Raw genomic sequence first — 21,647 nt, forward strand, 5'->3', positions numbered from 1 at the left:
TACTGTATTATGACATTTGTATCATGTGTTTCATTTCTTGCTGTGTTGCAATTTTTTTGCTGCATCCCAATTGTACCTCTACATTGTTCGAGTTTATGTTATTGTTCTCTCACTCTTATGTGATACTGATTATTGTCATTTTTCATGATTACATGCAGATAAGTCCAATCTGACGAAGGCTCAGGCCGAAACGTCATTTGTAACTTGTTTTGGACAAAAACATATATGCTTATGAAAAAAAAATTTTCTTAATACGGACCAATAAAGAGTGATTTTGCATTACTATCCGTTGTGACTTACTGACTTAGTCTGGGAGATATAGAGTGCCGAGGTTACTCACTTATTTTATCTATTATTACCTCTGAGCACCTATATACCAGTGAGCAGAGCTTCCTCTACAGTAGTTCTCCTGATTAGGCATGCCCTTACCTCATGAGCAGGACATTGCAGCTTTGGTAGCAACCATTACGACATGGACTCTGCTGCTGTGGACCCGGGGAGAGTGAGTGCAGATTCATTGCACCCACACTCCTCACATGAAGGGTCCGCACTCCTAGAAAATGGGGGATACGTTCCCTGAGTGTCTCCCCCCCATATTCTAGACGGTCCAGAGTCGTCGTGGGACCCCTTTATTTTTTTTCTTACAATAAATTGGTGAAAGAGGAAATGTTTTGGGGACTGTTTTTTCAAATAAATTTCTTTTGTCGATTTTTTGTTTTTGTTAGTACTGACAGTTTATGATGTTGGGTATCTAATAGATGCCATGACATCACAAACTGCTGGGCTTGATCTCAGGTGACTTTACAGCTAGTATCAACCCGATTTATTACCCCGTTTGCCACTGCACCAGGGCACGGGATGAGCTGGGGTGAAGCGCCAGGATTGGTGCATCTAGTGGATGCGCCACGTCTGGGGTGCCTGCGGCCTGCTATTTTTAGGCTGTGAAGGCCCAATAACTATGGACCTTCCCACCCTGAGAATACCAGACCACAGCTGTCCGCTTTACCTTGGCTGGTGATCCAATTTGGGGGGTCCCCTACTTTTATTGTGTAATTATTAATATTTATAAAATAATTATAAAAAAGAGCCTGAGGGGACCTCCACATTGGATCCCCAACCACGGTAAAGCTGCCAGCTGTGGTTTTCAGGCTACAGCCGTCTGCTTTACCCTAGCTGGCTATCAAAAATGGGGGGACCCAACGTAATTTTTTTTTTTTAACTATTTTTTAAATAGAAAAAATTAATAGGCTTCCCTGTATTTTGATTGCCAACCAAGGTAACGGCAGGCAGATGGGGGTGGCAACCCATAGCTGTCTGCTTTATCTGCGCTGAGAATCAAAAATACCGCGGAGCGCTACGTCATTTTTTTAAAGATTTATTTTTACAGCACTGTGATGTCCAGCAATCAAAATACAGGGAAGCCCATTTTATTTTTAGTTATTTAAATAAATAATTAAAAAAAATATATGTTAGCTCCCACTGCATTTTTTGTATTGCTAGCTAAGGGTAATCCAAGCAGCTACTGGCTGCTAACCCCCACTGCTTGGTGTTACCTTCACTGGCAATGGAAAATCCAGGGAAGCATTTTTTTTTTTTTTTGCCAAAAAGCTACAAAAAAAGGACGTGAGCTTCGCCATATTTTTGTATGCTAGCCAGGTATAGCAGGCAGGTGCTGGAAGAGTTGGATACAGCGCCAGAAGATGGCGCTTCTATGAAAATGCCATTTTCTGAGGTGGCTGCAGACTGCAATTCGCAGCAGTGGGGCCCAGAAAGCTCAGGCCAACCGGTGGTGCGGATTCCAATCCCAGCTGCCTAGTTGTACCTGGCTGGACACAAAAATGGGGCAAAGCCTACGTCATTTGTTTTCTAATTATTTCATGAAATTCATGAAATAATAAAAAAAGGGCTTCCCTTTATTTTTGGTTCCCAGCCGGGTACAAATAGGCAACTGGGGGTTGGGGGCAGCCGTACCTGCCTGCTGTACCTGGCTAGCATACAAAAATATGGCGAAGCCACATAATTTTTTCAGGGGGCAAAAAACTTCTGCATACAGTCCTGGATGGAGTATGCTGAGCCTTGTAGTTCTGCAGCTGCTGTCTGTCTGTATGGAGAAGAGCAGACAGCAGCTGCAGAACTACAAGGCTCAGCATACTCCATCCAGGACTGCATGCAGAAGTTTTTTGCCCACCAAAAAAATGACGTGGGCTTCGCCATATTTTTGTATGCTAGCCAGGTACAGCTGGCAGCCACGGGCTGCCTCCAACCACCAGTTGCCTATTTGTACCCGGCTGGGAACCAAAAATATAGGGAAGCCCGTTTTTTTTAATTATTTCACTTATTTCATGAAATAATTAAAAAACAAATGACGTGGGCTTCGCCCTATTTTTGTGTCCAGCCGGGTACAACTAGGCAGCTGGGGATTGGAATCCGCAGCACAGGTTAGCCCGAGGTTTGTGGGCGCCTCTGCTGCGGATTTCAGTCCGCAGCCGTCCCAGAAAATGGCGCTCTCATAGAAGCGCCATCATCTGGCGCTGTATCCAACTCTTCCAACAGCCCTGGAGCCGGGTGGCTTGTTGGGTAATCATGAGTTAATACTGGCTTTGTTTTACCAGCCAGTATTAAGCCAGAGATTCTTAATGTCAGGCACGTTTGACCCGGCCATTAAGAATCTCCAATAAAGGGTTAAAAAAAGACACCACACAGAGAAAAAATACTTTAATAGAAATAAATACACAGACACATTAGAGACTCCATCTTTATTACCCCCTGTCAGCCCTCCACGATCCTGCTCTTCTGTCTTCTTTCTTTCTAGTGTAGTAGTAGTGACGATTGTAGTGAGGGGCATCACTTGGGGCTGGGGAACCTCCATCCTAACTACAATGCTCACTACAATCGGGAAGCAGCGTGCAGCCTTCACTCCGTGAGTGATCACTGCTGGCTGCTAGCGGTAACAGCGGTAACGCTGACAGACGCGTTACCATAGCAACGGTGCTCCCGGAGCCGTGGTTAGCGGTGACGTCACCGCTAACTGCGTTGCTATGGCAACGGTGATCTCCGTTAATGACCGGCTGTGTCAGCCGGTCCCTAACGGAACGGGGAGTCGACCGTGTGCTAGAGCATGTCGCCGGTACACGGCGATACACATATGTGCACCGTGTACCGGAGAGATGCACTCGCAGGTCCTACATGACGTGTCATAGTCATGTGACCAGTCTGTAGCCAATGAGATAATAGCCACGTGACTGGTCACATGGCTATTTTGACGTCACGATAGGTCCTGCTTCTCTGCTGGCAGTGCAGGTCACCGGGAGGATTCAGCGATCATCGGATGGAATAGCGGCAGGAGACAGAGTGCAGAAGGGATCGCGAGGACCGGTAAGTGTTATGGCAATGTTTATTAACTGTTTGTGTACATTTATAATGCATTTTTATGTGTTTGTGATTGCCTCCCATTATAGCCTATTGGTTCTAGTTCGGTTCGTCGAACGTTCGACGAACCGAACTCGAACGGGACCCCCGTTCGGCGAACCGGCCTCGAGCCGAACCGGGACCGGTTCGCTCATCTCTAATCTTGATGTTATATTTTAGAATACCTGAATTTCCAAATGTAAATCAGATTTTAAAATGATCAAAGAAAAGAATGTAGAGGAAGCTGTTAAAAAAACACTCTTTAGCACAAAGTGGCGAATGTAAATTTCTAGATAAGATAAAGATTCAAAGATTGGAGGCTTGTTTTAATTGGAGAAGAGTTTTGTATCTAAAGAATTTAAACCTTTATCTATTATCTTCAGTATTCTTTAAAAGTGGAATTGAAAAAAATGGAAATATTTTCCAAAAAAGTTTATTTGCCTCCTGAAATCATAATGTATGCCATAAGATATGTCCAGAAAATTGGCTTGAAATTTTTGTCTTTACTAAAATGTAAATATTTTGTGAAAATCTGCTCTCAAATCTTGAAAGATTGCTTTTAGAGTGAATTCCATCTTTACTATTCTTTGTCTTATTAGTTTTAGCCACACTGAAGTTCCAAACAATTTTTTTCAGTTTCTGGCTCTGTGGCACAATGGATAGTGCATTGGACTTTTAGGAAAGTGTAGGCATTCAAAGGTTGTGGGTTCGAGTCCCGCCAGAGTCAGCTTTTGTTTATTGTCTGATGCGAAAGTCCTATATAATACCCATAAGATAATAAAGAGTAAGAAATGATCTAATATATGATTTATTATTATCCTTTAGAGCATTTTTGTACAATTCAAAAATCGCTAGGGCTCCCCTTTCTAGAAAAGACTAAGAAGGCAACATAGTTTTGTGAACTTTTAAAATGCTGCTTTTCCATCCTGTTTTGAAATTCATTCTTCATGTAGATTTGTTATGTGTGTCTAGAACACAGAGAGTCGAGAAAATGCTAACGCTGAGTTTTTCTCTGCTGGTTCTAAAATTATTGAACATCTTGATGTTATATTTTAGAATACCTGAATTTCCAAATGTAAATCAGATTTTAAAATGATCAAAGAATGTAGAGGAAGCTGCTAAAAAAACACTCTTTAGCACAAAGTGGCGAATGTAAATGTCTAGATAAGATAAAGATTCAAAGATTGGAGGCTTGTTTTAATTGGAGAAGAGTTTTGTATCTAAAGAATTTAAACCTTTATCCATTATCTTCAGTATTTTTTAAAAGTGGAATTGAAAAAAACGGAAATATTTTCCAAAAAAGTTTATTTGCCTCCTGAAACCATAATATATGCCATAAGATATGTCCAGAAAATTGGCTTGAAATTTTTGTCTTTACTAAAATGTAAATATTTTGTGAAAATCTGCTCTCAAATCTTGAAAGATTGCTTTTAGAGTGAATTCCATCTTTACTATTCTTTGTCTTATTAGTTTTAGCCACACTGAAGTTCCAAACAATTTTTTGCAGTTTCAGGCTCTGTGGCACAATGGATAGCACATTGGACTTCTAGGAAAGTGTAGGCATTCAAAGCTTGTGGGTTTGAGTCCCGCCAGAGTCAGCTTTTGTTTGGTGTCTGATGCAAAAGTCCTATATAATACCCATAAGTTAATAAAGAGTAAGAAATGATCTAATATATGATTTATTATTATCCTTTAGAGCAATTTTGTAGAATTCAAAAATCGCTAGGGCTCCCCTTTCTAGAAAAGACTAAGAAGGCAACATAGTATTGTGAACTTTTAAAATGCTGCTTTTCCATCCTGTTTAGAAATTCATTCTTCATGTAGATTTGTTATGTGTGTCTAGAACACAGAGAGAGTCGAGAAAATGCTAACGCTGAGTTTTTCTCTGCTGGTTCTAAAATTATTGAACATCTTGATGTTATATTTTAGAATACCTGAATTTTCAAATGTAAATCAGATTTTAAAATGATCAAAGAATGTAGAGGAAGCTGCTAAAAAAACACTCTTTAGCACAAAGTGGCGAATGTAAATGTCTAGATAAGATAAAGATTCAAAGATTGGAGGCTTGTTTTAATTGGAGAAGAGTTTTGTATCTAAAGAATTTAAACCTTTATCCATTATCTTCAGTATTTTTTAAAAGTGGAATTAAAAAAAACGGAAATATTTTCCAAAAACGGTTTTTTGCCTCCTGAAATCATAATGTATGCCATAAGATATGTCCAGAAAATTGGCTTGAAATTTTTGTCTTTACTAAAATGTAAATATTTTGTGAAAATCTGCTCTCAAATCTTGAAAGATTGCTTTTAGAGTGATTTCCATCTTTACTATTCTTTGTCTTATTAGTTTTAACCACACTGAAGTTCCAAACAACTTTTTTCAGTTTCAGGCTCTGTGGCGCAATAGATAGCGCATTGGACTTCTAGGAACGTGTAGGCATTCAAAGGTTGTGGGTTTGAGTCCCGCCAGAGGCAGCTTTTGTTTGGTGTCTGATGCGAAAGTCCTATATAATACCCATAAGATAATAAAGAGTAAGAAATTATCTAATATATGATTTATTATTATCCTTTAGAGCATTTTTGTAGAATTCAAAGTTCGCTAGGGCTCCCCTTTCTAGAAAAGACTAAGAAGGCAACCCAGTTTTGTGAACTTTTAAAATGCTGCTTTTCCATCCTGTTTTGAAATTCATTCTTCATGTAGATTTGTTATGTGTGTCTAGAACACAGAGAGAGTCGAGAAAATGCTATCACTGAGTTTTTCTCTGCTGGTTCTAAAATTATTGAACATCTTGATGTTATATTTTAGAATACCTGAATTTCCAAATGTAAATCAGATTTTAAAATGATCAAAGAAAAGAATGTAGAGGAAGCTGCTAAAAAAAACACTCTTTAGCACAAAGTGGCGAATGTAAATGTCTAGATAAGATAAAGATTCAAAGATTGAAGGCTTGTTTTAATTGGAGAAGAGCTTTGTATCTAAAGAATTTAAACCTTTATCTATTATCTTCAGTATTCTTTAAATGTGGAATTGAAAAAAACGGAAATATTTTCCAAAAAAGTTTATTTGCCTCCTGAAATCATAATGTATGCCATAAGATATGTCCAGAAAATTGGCTTGAAATTTTTGTCTTTACTAAAATGTAAATAGTTTGTGAAAATCTGCTCTCAAATCTTGAAAGATTGCTTTTAGAGTGATTTCCATTTTTACTATTCTTTCTCTTATTAGTTTTAGCCACACTGAAGTTCCAAACAACTTTTTTTCAGTTTCAAGCTCTGAGGCGCAATGGATAGCGCATTGAACTTCTAGGAAAGTGTGGGCATTCAAAGGTTGTGGGTTCGAGTCCCGCCAGAGTCAGCTTTTGTTTGGTGTCTGATGCGAAAGTCCTATATAATACCCATAAGATAATAAAGAGTAAGAAATGATCTAATATATGATTTATTATTATCCTTTAGAGCATTTTTGTAGAATTCAAAGTTCGCTAGGGCTCCCCTTTCTAGAAAAGACTAAGAAGGCAACCCAGTTTTGTGAACTTTTAAAATGCTGCTTTTCCATCCTGTTTTGAAATAGATTCTTCATGTAGATTTGTTATGTGTGTCTAGAACACAGAGAGAGTCGAGAAAATGCTAACGCTGAGTTTTTCTCTGCTGGTTCTAAAATTATTGAACATCTTGATGTTATATTTTAGAATACCTGAATTTCCAAATGTAAATCAGATTTTAAAATGATCAAAGAAAAGAATGTAGAGGAAGCTGCTAAAAAAACACTCTTTAGTAGAGATGAGCGAACTGGTCCCGGTTCGGCTCGAGGTCGGTTCGCCGAACGGAGGTCCCGTTCGAGTTCGGCTCGTCGAACGTTTGACGAACCGAACTCGAACTGCATAGGAAACAATGGCAGGCAATCACAAACACAGAAAAACACCTAGAAAACACCCTCAAAGGTGTCCAAAAGGTGACAAACTACTCACGACACAACACAAACACATGGGAAAGTGACAAGGACATATACTCATGCGAAAACAAAACAGCTGGACAAGGAAAAAGAGGAGGACACACAGATATAGGCATGGCACACCCTTCTAAAATCATGTAAAACACCGCAAGGTGACTCCAAGCGTAGTCTCCCTTTTTTCCAAAAATTGTGCCCCACACACCCACCCATTCAGTGGCAGCACTTGTGCCCTAGTTGTACACTTCACAGCTAGATTTGCATCAAGCACATTCCAAAATACGCCGTTCTTATCCGTCCCCAGGATGACACCGGGGTAGGTAGCAAAGTCTTTCCTGATCCCAGCTCTGTTCATCTTGGCTTCTTTTAAAAACACATCAAGCAAGGGTTACTCCAAGCGGAGCCTCCCTTTTTTCCAAAAATTGTGCCCCACACACCCACCTATTCAGTGGCAGCACTTGTGCCCTAGTTGTACACTTCACAGCTAGATTTGCATCAAGCACATTCCAAAATACGCTATTCTTAACCGTCCCCAGGATGACACCGGGGTAGGTAGCAAAGTCTTTGCTGAACCATGACTTGTTCATCTTGGCTTCTTTTAAAAACAATGTAAGCAAGGGTTACTCCAAGCGGAGTCTCCCTTTTTTCCAAAAATTGTGCCCCACACACACCCACCCCTTCAGTGGCAGCACTTGTGCCCTAGTTGTACACTTCACAGCTAGATTTGCATCAAGCACATTCCAAAATACGCCATTCTTATCCGTCCCCAGGATGACACCGGGGTAGGTAGCAAAGTCTTTCCTGATCCCAGCTCTGTTCATCTTGGCTTCTTTTAAAAACACATCAAGCAAGGGTTACTCCAAGCGGAGCCTCCCTTTTTTCCAAAAATTGTGCCCCACACACCCACCTATTCAGTGGTAGCACTTGTGCCCTAGTTGTACACTTCACAGCTAGATTTACATCAAGCACATTCCAAAATACGCTATTCTTAACCGTCCCCAGGATGACACCGGGGTAGGTAGCAAAGTCTTTGCTGAACCATGACTTGTTCATCTTGGCTTCTTTTAATAACAATGTAAGCAAGGGTTACTCCAAGCGGAGCCTCCCTTTTTTCCAAAAATTGTGCCCCACACACCCACCCATTCAGTGGCAGCACTTGGGCCCTAGTTGTACACTTCACAGCTAGATTTGCATCAAGCACATTCCAAAATACGCTATTCTTAACCGTCCCCAGGATGACACCGGGGTAGGTAGCAAAGTCTGTGCTGAACCATGATTTGTTCATCTTGGCTTCTTTTAAAAACAATGTAAGCAAGGGTTACTCCAAGCGGAGTCTCCCTTTTTTCCAAAAATTGTGCCCCACACACACTCACCCCTTCAGTGGCAGCACTTGTGCCCTAGTTGTACACTTCACAGCTAGATTTGCATCAAGCACATTCCAAAATACGCCGTTCTTATCCGTCCCCAGGATGACACCGGTGTAGGTAGCAAAGTCTTTCCTGATCCCAGCTCTGTTCATGTTGGTTTCTTTTAAAAACACATCAAGCAAGGGTTACTCCAAGCGGAGCCTCCCTTTTTTCCAAAAATTGTGCCCCACACACCCACCCATTCAGTGGCAGCACTTGTGCCCTAGTTGTACACTTCACAGCTAGATTTGCATCAAGCACATTCCAAAATACGCTATTCTTAATTGTCCCCAGGATGACACCGGGGTAGGTAGCAAAGTCTTTGCTGAACCATGACTTGTTCATCTTGGCTTCTTTTAAAAACAATGTAAGCAAGGGTTACTCCAAGCGGAGCCTCCCTTTTTTCCAAAAATTGTGCCCCACACACCCACCCATTCAGTGGTAGCACTTGTGCCCTAGTTGTACACTTCACAGCTAGATTTGCATCAAGCACATTCCAAAATACGCTATTCTTAACCGTCCCCAGGATGACACTGGGGTAGGTAGCAAAGTCTTTGCTGAACCATGACTTGTTCATCTTGGCTTCTTTTAAAAACAATGTAAGCAAGGGTTACTCCAAGCGGAGCCTCCCTTTTTTCCAAAAATTGTGCCCCACACAACCACCCATTCAGTGGCAGCACTTGGGCCCTTGTTGTACACTTCACAGCTAGATTTGCATCAAGCACATTCCAAAATACGCTATTCTTAACCGTCCCCAGGATGACACCGGGGTAGGTAGCAAAGTCTTTGCTGAACCATGACTTGTTCATCTTGGCTTCTTTTAAAAACAATGTAAGCAAGGGTTACTCCAAGCGGAGTCTCCCTTTTTTCCAAAAATTGTGCCCCACACACACCCACCCCTTCAGTGGCAGCACTTGTGCCCTAGTTGTACACTTCACAGCTAGATTTGCATCAAGCACATTCCAAAATACGCCGTTCTTATCCGTCCCCAGGATGACACCGGGGTAGGTAGCAAAGTCTTTCCTGATCCCAGCTCTGTTCATCTTGGCTTCTTTTAAAAACACATCAAGCAAGGGTTACTCCAAGCGGAGCCTCCCTTTTTTCCAAAAATTGTGCCCCACACACCCACCCATTCAGTGGCAGCACTTGTGCCCTAGTTGTACACTTCACAGCTAGATTTGCATCAAGCACATTCCAAAATACGCTATTCTTAATTGTCCCCAGGATGACACCGGGGTAGGTAGCAAAGTCTTTGCTGAACCATGACTTGTTCATCTTGGCTTCTTTTAAAAACAATGTAAGCAAGGGTTACTCCAAGCGGAGTCTCCCTTTTTTCCAAAAATTGTGCCCCACACACACCCACCCCTTCAGTGGCAGCACTTGCGCCCTAGTTGTACACTTCACAGCTAGATTTGCATCAAGCACATTCCAAAATACGCCGTTCTTATCCGTCCCCAGGATGACACCGATGTAGGTAGCAAAGTCTTTCCTGATCCCAGCTCTGTTCATGTTGGCTTCTTTTAAAAACACATCAAGCAAGGGTTACTCCAAGCGGAGCCTCCCTTTTTTCCAAAAATTGTGCCCCACACACCCACCCATTCAGTGGCAGCACTTGTGCCCTAGTTGTACACTTCACAGCTAGATTTGCATCAAGCACATTCCAAAATACGCTATTCTTAATTGTCCCCAGGATGACACCGGGGTAGGTAGCAAAGTCTTTGCTGAACCATGACTTGTTCATCTTGGCTTCTTTTAAAAACAATGTAAGCAAGAATTACTCCAAGCGGAGCCTCCCTTTTTTCCAAAAATTGTGCCCCACACACCCACCCCTTCAGTGGCAGCACCTGGGCCCTAGTTGTACACTTCACAGCTAGATTTGCATCAAGCACATTCCAAAATACGCTATTCTTAACCGTCCCCAGGATGACACCGGGGTAGGTAGCAAAGTCTTTGCTGAACCATGACTTGTTCATCTTGGCTTCTTTTAAAAACAATGTAAGCAAGGGTTACTCCAAGCGGAGTCTCCCTTTTTTCCAAAAATTGTGCCCCACACACACCCACCCCTTCAGTGGCAGCACTTGTGCCCTAGTTGTACACTTCACAGCTAGATTTGCATCAAGCACATTCCAAAATACGCCGTTCTTATCCGTCCCCAGGATGACACCGGGGTAGGTAGCAAAGTCTTTCCTGATCCCAGCTCTGTTCATCTTGGCTTCTTTTAAAAACACATCAAGCAAGGGTTACTCCAAGCGGAGCCTCCCTTTTTTCCAAAAATTGTGCCCCACACACCCACCCATTCAGTGGCAGCACTTGTGCCCTAGTTGTACACTTCACAGCTAGATTTGCATCAAGCACATTCCAAAATACGCTATTCTTAATTGTCCCCAGGATGACACCGGGGTAGGTAGCAAAGTCTTTGCTGAACCATGACTTGTTCATCTTGGCTTCTTTTAAAAACAATGTAAGCAAGGGTTACTCCAAGCGGAGTCTCCCTTTTTTCCAAAAATTGTGCCCCACACACACCCACCCCTTCAGTGGCAGCACTTGTGCCCTAGTTGTACACTTCACAGCTAGATTTGCATCAAGCACATTCCAAAATACGCCGTTCTTATCCGTCCCCAGGATGACACCAGGGTAGGTAGCAAAGTCTTTCCTGATCCCAGCTCTGTTCATCTTGGCTTCTTTTAAAAACACATCAAGCAAGGATTACTCCAAGCGGAGCCTCCCTTTTTTCCAAACATTGTGCCCCACACACCCACCCATTCAGTGGCAGCACTTGTGCCCTAGTTGTACACTTCACAGCTAGATTTGCATCAAGCACATTCCAAAATACGCTATTCTTAACCGTCCCCAGGATGACACTGGGGTAGGTAGCAAAGTCTTTGCTGAACCATGACTTGTTCATCTTGGCTTCTTTTAAAAACAATGTAAGCAAGGGTTACTCCAAGCGGAGCCTCCCTTTTTTCCAAAAATTGTGCCCCACACAACCACCCATTCAGTGGCAGCACTTGGGCCCTTGTTGTACACTTCACAGCTAGATTTGCATCAAGCACATTCCAAAATACGCTATTCTTAACCGTCCCCAGGATGACACCGGGGTAGGTAGCAAAGTCTTTGCTGAACCATGACTTGTTCATCTTGGCTTCTTTTAAAAACAATGTAAGCAAGGGTTACTCCAAGCGGAGTCTCCCTTTTTTCCAAAAATTGTGCCCCACACACACCCACCCCTTCAGTGGCAGCACTTGTGCCCTAGTTGTACACTTCACAGCTAGATTTGCATCAAGCACATTCCAAAATACGCCGTTCTTATCCGTCCCCAGGATGACACCGGGGTAGGTAGCAAAGTCTTTCCTGATCCCAGCTCTGTTCATCTTGGCTTCTTTTAAAAACACATCAAGCAAGGGTTACTCCAAGCGGAGCCTCCCTTTTTTCCAAAAATTGTGCCCCACACACCCACCCATTCAGTGGCAGCACTTGTGCCCTAGTTGTACACTTCACAGCTAGATTTGCATCAAGCACATTCCAAAATACGCTATTCTTAATTGTCCCCAGGATGACACCGGGGTAGGTAACAAAGTCTTTGCTGAACCATGACTTGTTCATCTTGGCTTCTTTTAAAAACAATGTAAGCAAGGGTTACTCCAAGCGGAGTCTCCCTTTTTTCCAAAAATTGTGCCCCACACACACCCACCCCTTCAGTGGCAGCACTTGCGCCCTAGTTGTACACTTCACAGCTAGATTTGCATCAAGCACATTCCAAAATACGCCGTTCTTATCCGTCCCCAGGATGACACCGATGTAGGTAGCAAAGTCTTTCCTGATCCCAGCTCTGTTCATGTTGGCTTCTTTTAAAAACACATCAAGCAAGGGTTACTCCAAGCGGAGCCTCCCTTTTTTCCAAAAATTGTGCCCCACACACCCACCCATTCAGTGGCAGCACTTGTGCCCTAGTTGTACACTTCACAGCTAGATTTGCATCAAGCACATTCCAAAATACGCTATTCTTAATTGTCCCTAGGATGACACCGGGGTAGGTAGCAAAGTCTTTGCTGAACCATGACTTGTTCATCTTGGCTTCTTTTAAAAACAATGTAAGCAAGGGTTACTCCAAGCGGAGTCTCTCTTTTTTCCAAAAATTGTGCCCCACACACACCCACCCCTTCAGTGGCAGCACTTGTGCCCTAGTTGTACACTTCACAGCTAGATTTGCATCAAGCACATTCCAAAATACGCCGTTCTTATCCGTCCCCAGGATGACACCGGGGTAGGTAGCAAAGTCTTTCCTGATCCCAGCTCTGTTCATCTTGGCTTCTTTTAAAAACACATCAAGCAAGGGTTACTCCAAGCGGAGCCTCCCTTTTTTCCAAAAATTGTGCCCCACACACCCACCCATTCAGTGGCAGCACTTGTGCCCTAGTTGTACACTTCACAGCTAGATTTGCATCAAGCACATTCCAAAATACGCTATTCTTAACCGTCCCCAGGATGACACCGGGGGAGGTAGCAAAGTCTTTGCTGAACCATGACTTGTTCATCTTGGCTTCTTTTAAAAACAATGTAAGCAAGAATTACTCCAAGCGGAGCCTCCCTTTTTTCCAAAAATTGTGCCCCACACACCCACCCCTTCAGTGGCAGCACCTGGGCCCTAGTTGTACACTTCACAGCTAGATTTGCATCAAGCACATTCCAAAATACGCTATTCTTAACCGTCCCCAGGATGACACCGGGGTAGGTAGCAAAGTCTTTGCTGAACCATGACTTGTTCATCTTGGCTTCTTTTAAAAACAATGTAAGCAAGGGTTACTCCAAGCGGAGTCTCCCTTTTTTCCAAAAATTGTGCCCCACACACACCCACCCCTTCAGTGGCAGCACTTGTGCCCTAGTTGTACACTTCACAGCTAGATTTGCATCAAGCACATTCCAAAATACGCCGTTCTTATCCGTCCCCAGGATGACACCGGGGTAGGTAGCAAAGTCTTTCCTGATCCCAGCTCTGTTCATCTTGGCTTCTTTTAAAAACACATCAAGCAAGGGTTACTCCAAGCGGAGCCTCCCTTTTTTCCAAAAATTGTGCCCCACACACCCACCCATTCAGTGGCAGCACTTGTGCCCTAGTTGTACACTTCACAGCTAGATTTGCATCAAGCACATTCCAAAATACGCTATTCTTAATTGTCCCCAGGATGACACCGGGGTAGGTAGCAAAGTCTTTGCTGAACCATGACTTGTTCATCTTGGCTTCTTTTAAAAACAATGTAAGCAAGGGTTACTCCAAGCGGAGTCTCCCTTTTTTCCAAAAATTGTGCCCCACACACACCCACCCCTTCAGTGGCAGCACTTGTGCCCTAGTTGTACACTTCACAGCTAGATTTGCATCAAGCACATTCCAAAATACGCCGTTCTTATCCGTCCCCAGGATGACACCAGGGTAGGTAGCAAAGTCTTTCCTGATCCCAGCTCTGTTCATCTTGGCTTCTTTTAAAAACACATCAAGCAAGGATTACTCCAAGCGGAGCCTCCCTTTTTTCCAAACATTGTGCCCCACACACCCACCCATTCAGTGGCAGCACTTGTGCCCTAGTTGTACACTTCACAGCTAGATTTGCATCAAGCACATTCCAAAATACGCTATTCTTAACCGTCCCCAGGATGACACCGGGGTAGGTAGCAAAGTCTTTGCTGAACCATGACTTGTTCATCTTGGCTTCTTTTAAAAACAATGTAAGCAAGGGTTACTCCAAGCGGAGTCTCCCTTTTTTCCAAAAATTGTGCCCCACACACACCCACCCCTTCAGTGGCAGCACTTGTGCCCTAGTTGTACACTTCACAGCTAGATTTGCATCAAGCACATTCCAAAATACGCTATTCTTAACCGTCCCCAGGATGACACCGGGGTAGGTAGCAAAGTCTTTGCTGAACCATGACTTGTTCATCTTGGCTTCTTTTAAAAACAATGTAAGTAAGGGTTACTCCAAGCGGACTCTCCCTTTTTTCCAAAAATTGTGCCCCACACACACCCATCCCTTCAGTGGCAGCACTTGTGCCCTAAATGTACACTTCACAGCTAGATTTGCATCAAGCACATTCCAAAATACGCCGTTCTTATCCGTCCCCAGGATGACACTGGGGTAGGTAGCAAAGTCTTTCCTGATCCCAGCTCTGTTCATCTTGGCTTCTTTTAAAAACACATCAAGCAAGGGTTACTCCAAGCGGAGCCTCCCTTTTTTCCAAAAATTGTGCTCCACACACCCACCCATTCAGTGGCAGCACTTGTGCCCTAGTTGTACACTTCACAGCTAGATTTGCATCAAGCACATTCCAAAATACGCTATTCTTAACCGTCCCCAGGATGACACCGGGGTAGGTAGCAAAGTCTTTGCTGAACCATGACTTGTTCATCTTGGCTTCTTTTAAAAACAATGTAAGCAAGGGTTACTCCAAGCGGAGTCTCCCTTTTTTCCAAAAATTGTGTCCCACACACACCCACCCCTTCAGTGGCAGCACTTGTGCCCTAGTTGTACACTTTACAGCTAGATTTGCATCAAGCACATTCCAAAATACGCCGTTCTTATCCGTCCCCAGGAGGACACCGGGGTAGGTAGCAAAGTCTTTCCTGATCCCAGCTCTGTTCATCTTGGCTTCTTTTAAAAACACATCAAGCAAGGGTTACTCCAAGCTGAGCCTCCCTTTTTTCCAAAAATTGTGCCCCACACACCCACCCATTCAGTGGCAGCACTTGTGCCCTAGTTGTACACTTCACAGCTAGATTTGCATCAAGCACATTCCAAAATACGCTATTCTTAACCGTCCCCAGGATGACACCGGGGTAGGTAGCAAAGTCTTTGCTTAACCATGACTTGTTCATCTTGGCTTCTTTTAAAAACAATGTAAGCAAGGATTACTCCAAGTGGAGTCTCCCTTTTTTCCTAAAATTGTGCCCCACACACACCCACCCCTTCAGTGGCAGCACTTGTGCCCTAGTTGTACACTTCACAGCTAGATTTGCATCAAGCACATTCCAAATCCACAAGCATTTACTCTCCCCAGGATGACACAGGGGTAGTAAATTCCTTCTGGATCCATGACTTGTTCATTTTGATGAACGTCAGTCTGTCCACATTGTCACTGGACAGACGCGTGCGCTTATCTGTCAGCACACACCCAGCAGCACTGAAGACACGTTCAGAGACAACGCTGGCAGCTGGACACGACAAAATCTCCAAGGCGTAACTGGAGAGCTCTGGCCATTTTTCTAGTTTTGAAGCCCAAAAGGAGCAAATCTCCATTTGCAAAGTCATGGCATCGATGTTCATTTGGAGATACTCCTGTATAGAGTTGAGCGCGGTTCGTGGTTCGTGGTTCTCCAGTTCGCGGCTCGAGTGATTTTGGGGCATGTTCTAGATCGAACTAGAACTCGAGCTTTTTGCAAAAGCTCGATAGTTCTAGAAACGTTCGAGAACGGTTCTAGCAGCCAAAAAACAGCTAAATCCTAGCTTGGTTTCTGCTGTAATAGTGTAAGTCACTCTGTGAATCAAACTATTATCACATTTCAGTGTATAGTGTGCGTGAACAGCGCCTTCAGATCACTGCTGTTTCTATAATGGCGATCGCCATTTTTTTTTTTTTTTTTCTTGTCTTCCTTCCCTAAGCGCGCGCGTCTTGTGGGGCGGGCCAGCATGTCAGCCAATCACAGACACACACACACCTAAGTGGACTTTGAGCCAGAGAAGCAACGGCATGTGTGATAGGATCTGCATGTCACATGTCCCTGCATTATAAAACCGGACATTTTCTTCACGAACGCCATTATCTGCCTTCTGCGTCTTTGGTGTCAGACATCAGTGTCGCAGCTCCGTCCTCCTGAGTCCTATAGCCGATACAGCTGTATGCGCTGCATACACAGCGTTAGACAGCTTAGGGAGAGCACATTCTAGCAGTCCTTTTAAGGGCTCAAAGCGGCAGGGTCAGAGAGCCATAAGTGACAGGTCCTGCAAACAGCAACAGCGTCTGTGTAGCCCAGGTCAGGGATTTCCTCCCTGCATTTCACCATTAGGAGGGAATAGAAAGGCAGGCTTCCATTCCTCTACCCAGAGCACCACAATCCTGCCACTGTACCCTCTTGTCCTCTGCACACTCCAACTCATTCTAAGTAAGCCATTATACTAGCAAACACTCAGTGTACCTAGTGGCATCCTAAACGTGGCTATTGGACTTTGCTATAGTCCCACAAATGCAAAGACATTAGCAGAGCACATCTGCCTGCATTGCACACTCCAAGTTTTTTAAACTAAGCAATTTTACTAGCAAACACTCAGTGTACCTAGTGGCATCCTATACGTGGCTATTGGACTTTGCTATAGTCCCACTAGTGCAAAGACATTTGCAGAGCACGTCTGCCTGCATTGCACACTACAACTTTTTTAAACTAAGCAATTTTACTAGCTAACACTCAGTGTACCTAGTGGCATCCTATACGTGGCTATTGGACTTTGCTATAGTCCCACTAGTGCAAAGACATTTGAAGAGCACGTCTGCCTGCATTGCACACTACAACTTTTTTAAACTAAGCAATTTTACTAGCAAACACTCAGTGTACCTAGTGGCATCCTATACGTGGCTATTGGACTTTGCTATAGTCCCACTAGTGCCAAGACATTTGCAGAGCGCATCTGCCTGCGTTGCACACTCAAACTAATTATAACGAAGCCATTATACTAGCAAACACTCAGTGTACCTAGTGGCATCCTATACGTGGCTATTGGACTTTGCTATAGTCCCACTAGTGCAAAGACATTAGCAGAGCACATCTGCCTGCATTGCACACTCCAAGTTTTTTAAACTAAGCAATTTTACTAGCAAACACTCAGTGTACCTAGTGGCATCCTATACGTGGCTATTGGACTTTGCTATAGTCCCACTAGTGCAAAGACATTTGCAGAGCACGTCTGCCTGCATTGCACACTACAACTTTTTTAAACTAAGCAATTTTACTAGCAAACACTCAGTGTACCTAGTGGCATCCTATACGTGGCTATTGGACTTTGCTATAGTCCCACTAGTGCAAAGACATTTGCAGAGCACGTCTGCCTGCATTGCACACTACAACTTTTTTAAACTAATCAATTTTACTAGCAAACACTCAGTGTACCTAGTGGCATCCTAAACGTGGCTATTAGACTTTGCTATAGTCCCACTAGTGCAAAGACATTAGCAGAGCACATCTGCCTGCATTGCACACTCCAAGTTTTTTAAACTAAGCAATTTTTCTAGCAAACACTCAGTGTACCTAGTGGCATCCTATACGTGGCTATTGGACTTTGCTATAGTCCCACTAGTGCAAAGACATTTGCAGAGCACGTCTGCCTGCATTGCACACTACAACTTTTTTAAACTAAGCAATTTTACTAGCAAACACTCAGTGTACCTAGTGGCATCCTATACGTGGCTATTGGACTTTGCTATAGTCCCACTAGTGCAAAGACATTTGCAGAGCACGTCTGCCTGCATTGCACACTACAACTTTTTTAAACTAAGCAATTTTACTAGCAAACACTCAGTGTACCTAGTGGCATTCTATACGTGGCTATTGGACTTTGCTATAGTCCCACTAGTGCCAAGACATTTGCAGAGCGCATCTGCCTGCGTTGCACACTCCAACTAATTATAACGAAGCCATTATACTAGCAAACACTCAGTGTACCTAGTGGCATCCTATACGTGGCTATTGGACTTTTGTCAATTCACAGTATTGGAACGTTATTTGCATGACATCTGCCTGCATTGCACACTCTAACTTTTTTAAACTCAGCCATTATACTAGCAAACACTCACTGTACCTAGTTGTATCCTAAACGTGGCTATTGTACTTTTGTCAATTCACAGTATTGGAACGTTATTTGCAGCACGTCTGCCTGCATTGCACACTCAAACTTTTTTAAACTCAGCCATTATACTAGCAAACACTCACTGTACCTAGTTGTATCCTAAACGTGGCTATTGTACTTTTGTCAATTCACAGTATTGGAACGTTATTTGCAGGACATCTGCCTGCATTGCACACTCAAACTTTTTTAAACTCAGCCATTATACTAGCAAACACTCACTGTACCTAGTTGTATCCTAAACGTGGCTATTGTACTTTTGTCAATTCACAGTATTGGAACGTTATTTGCAGCACGTCTGCCTGCATTGCACACTCAAACTTTTTTAAACTCAGCCATTATACTAGCAAACACTCACTGTACCTAGTTGTATCCTAAACGTGGCTATTGTACTTTTGTCAATTCACAGTATTGGAACGTTATTTGCAGCACGTCTGCCTGCATTGCACACTCAAACTTTTTTAAACTCAGCCATTATACTAGCAAACACTCACTGTACCTAGTTGTATCGTAAACGTGGCTATTGTACTTTTGTCAATTCACAGTATTGGAACGTTATTTGCAGGACATCTGCCTGCCTTGCACACTCAAACTTTTTTAAACTCAGCCATTATACTAGCAAACACTCACTGTACCTAGTTGTATCCTAAACGTGGCTATTGTACTTTTGTCAATTCACAGTATTGGAACGTTATTTGCAGGACGTCTGCCTGCATTGCACACTCAAACTTTTTTAAACTCAGCCATTATACTAGCAAATACTCACTGTACCTAGTTGTATCCTAAACGTGGCTATTGTACTTTTGTCAATTCACAGTATTGGAACGTTATTTGCAGCACGTCTGCCTGCATTGCACACTCAAACTTTTTTAAACTCAGCCATTATACTAGCAAACACTCACTGTACCTAGTTGTATCCTAAACGTGGCTATTGTACTTTTGTCAATTCACAGTATTGGAACGTTATTTGCAGGACGTCTGCCTGCATTGCACACTCAAACTTTTTTAAACTCAGCCATTATACTAGCAAACACTCACTGTACCTAGTTGTATCCTAAACGTGGCTATTGTACTTTTGTCAATTCACAGTATTGGAACGTTATTTGCAGCACGTCTGCCTGCATTGCACACTCAAACTTTTTTACTCAGCCATTATACTAGCAAACACTCACTGTACCTAGTTGTATCCTAAACGTGGCTATTGTACTTTTGTCAATTCACAGTATTTTAACGTTATTTGCAGGACGTCTGCCTGCATTGCACACTCAAACTTTTTTAAACTCAGCCATTATACTAGCAAACACTCACTGTACCTAGTTGTATCCTAAACGTGGCTATTGTACTTTTGTCAATTCACAGTATTGGAACGTTATTTGCAGCACGTCTGCCTGCATTGCACACTCAAACTTTTTTAAACTCAGCCATTATACTAGCAAACACTCACTGTACCTAGTTGTATCCTAAACGTGGCTATTGTACTTTTGTCAATTCACAGTATTGGAACGTTATTTGCAGGACGTCTGCCTGCATTGCACACTCAAACTTTTTTAAACTCAGCCATTATACTAGCAAACACTCACTGTACCTAGTTGTATCCTAAACGTGGCTATTGTACTTTTGTCAATTCACAGTATTGGAACGTTATTTGCAGCACGTCTGCCTGCATTGCACACTCAAACTTTTTTAAACTCAGCCATTATACTAGCAAACACTCACTGTACCTAGTTGTATCCTAAACGTGGCTATTGTACTTTTGTCAATTCACAGTATTGGAACGTTATTTGCAGGACATCTGCCTGCCTTGCACACTCAAACTTTTTTAAACTCAGCCATTATACTAGCAAACACTCACTGTACCTAGTTGTATCCTAAACGTGGCTATTGTACTTTTGTCAATTCACAGTATTGGAACGTTATTTGCAGGACATCTGCCTGCATTGCACACTCAAACTTTTTTAAACTCAGCCATTATACTAGCAAACACTCACTGTACCTAGTTGTATCCTAAACGTGGCTATTGTACTTTTGTCAATTCACACTACTGCAAATCTATGTGCAGCACCTCTGCATGACAACCTCGTGCTCTGTTTTTAATAAGCTATAATGATAGCACAAAATACTGCCATTTTGTGGCATCATAGAACTGGCTGTTGTATTCCATTAGTGCCCCACTGGTGACAAGCTATTTCTAGCACCTCTACATCACACCCTCATGCACATTTTGCTACGCTAATGTTATAGCAAACTCATGGAATTCATTGCTGCATTTCATAATTCGGAGGGATAGAAAGTCAGGCTTCCTTTAGCTTTTCCTTCTGTTCATAGACAGCATCTCCAAGACAAATTTCCCCTCCACGTCTAAGTGTGGAGAGGCAGCTAGTGCGCATGCGTGTGCCGATGTACCCCAGCTGCAGCATAATTACAGTGTTTCGCCTAGTGAGTATGCTCAGCCTGACTGTGCCATTCCTGACGCTAAGTTTTCATTTCGGGATACAGCGCATGCTCCCACACTAAGTGTGAAAAGCCTCTTTGCACAGGTGCTTGCATTCCGTGCCGGGTATAAGTCCTGTTTTGGGCATAGAAACCATGCTAAAGCTGATAGTCTTTTTTCAGAGACTGTATTTCATGCTACTGAGCATGCTCAGGCACTTCCTGCATCAGAGACTAGGTCCGGTAATGAACTCTTTGGCCCTGGCCCTGATGTGGGGGTCCCATATAGACCACAGGGCATCAGGTGTCCTCCCAAATGGCTTGCAGAGGCCCACACCTATGACTTGTCACCGCATTATTGATGCTCAGACGATGACTGGTGAGGTGTTTGGGTCATGGCAGCCATGAGGTCATCATTGAAGTTGCGTTTCCAAATAGGACGCTAGTTATGCCACTCATGACGTGTCACTCTACTTTTGTCTCCAGGAGGTGCATTGTGGTTCACCCTGGTTTGGGGCGGACCCAGGTTATAAAAGGGGCTGGAGCCAACAAGGAGGTGCGCAGTCTTCTATTATGCTCC

The 21,647-nt window shown here is 43.1% G+C and overlaps 1 non-coding gene across 1 annotated transcript; it reads left to right on the forward strand.

The window, feature by feature from the left end:
• Positions 1-4,049: 4,049 nt before the first annotated feature.
• Positions 4,050-4,135, forward strand: TRNAK-UUU (transfer RNA lysine (anticodon UUU)). The gene is given in 2 exon segments: positions 4,050-4,086; positions 4,100-4,135. It is a non-coding gene; the product is annotated as a tRNA-Lys (tRNA).
• Positions 4,136-21,647: the final 17,512 nt, after the last annotated feature.

This window comes from Anomaloglossus baeobatrachus, chromosome 3, assembly GCF_048569485.1.
Source record: "Anomaloglossus baeobatrachus isolate aAnoBae1 chromosome 3, aAnoBae1.hap1, whole genome shotgun sequence".
NCBI lineage: Eukaryota > Metazoa > Chordata > Amphibia > Anura > Aromobatidae > Anomaloglossus > Anomaloglossus baeobatrachus.